This window comes from Corvus brachyrhynchos, unplaced genomic scaffold (assembly GCF_000691975.1).
Source record: "Corvus brachyrhynchos isolate BGI_N302 unplaced genomic scaffold, ASM69197v1 scaffold2944, whole genome shotgun sequence".
Taxonomy (NCBI): Eukaryota; Metazoa; Chordata; class Aves; order Passeriformes; family Corvidae; genus Corvus; species Corvus brachyrhynchos.
In genome coordinates this window covers 18,136-18,885 of record NW_008237756.1, presented here as the reverse complement: position 1 = coordinate 18,885, position 750 = coordinate 18,136, and the positions used below count along the sequence as shown (strand labels likewise).

General features: G+C 55.7%; 1 long non-coding RNA gene across 1 annotated transcript in view; it reads left to right on the top strand.

Moving 5' to 3' along the window:
• The window catches only part of LOC108446217, a 6,051-nt gene that overhangs the window by 2,652 nt on the left and 2,649 nt on the right, over nt 1-750 (top strand). The window contains exon 2 of the long non-coding RNA XR_001861343.1: nt 74-738. This is a non-coding gene — a long non-coding RNA (uncharacterized LOC108446217). The remainder of the gene's footprint in view (nt 1-73; nt 739-750) is intronic.

Below are 750 nucleotides of genomic sequence, written 5' to 3'. Positions count from 1 at the left end.
GCCCCGCCTCCAATTTCCTGGTTTTTCCCCATTTTCCCCTCCCACATCGCGTGTGGCGAGCTCGAAATGTGAGGTTGGGAAAATCGCCCCGCCTCCAATTTCCTGGTTTTTCCCCATTTTCCCCTCCCACATCACGCGCGGCGAGCTCGAAATGTGAGGTTGGGAAAATCGCCCCGCCTCCAAGTGCCCGATTTTCCCCGATTTTTCCCGATTTTCCCCGGTTTTCCTCTCCCACATCGTGCGCGGCGAGCTCAAAATGTAAGGTTGGAAAAATCGCCCCGCCTCCAATTGCCCGATTTTCCCCGGTTTTCCCCGATTTTCCCCTGTTTTCCCCTCCCATATCGTGCGCGGCGAGCTCAAAGTGTAAGGTTGGAAAAATCGCCCCGCCTCCAAGTGCCCGATTTTCCCCGGTTTTCCCCGATTTTCCCCCATTTTCCCCTGTTTTCCCCTCCCACATCGTGCGCGGCGAGCTCGAAATGTGAGGTTGGGAAAATCGCCCCGCCTCCAATTTCCTGGTTTTTCCCCATTTTCCCCTCCCACATCGCGTGTGGCGAGCTCGAAATGTGAGGTTGGGAAAATCGCCCCGCCTCCAATTTCCTGGTTTTTCCCCATTTTCCCCTCCCACATCGCGTGTGGCGAGCTCGAAATGTGAGGTTGGGAAAATCGCCCCGCCTCCAATTTCCTGGTTTTTCCCCATTTTCCCCTCCCACATCGCGTGTGGCGAGCTCGAAATGTGAGGTTGGGAAAATC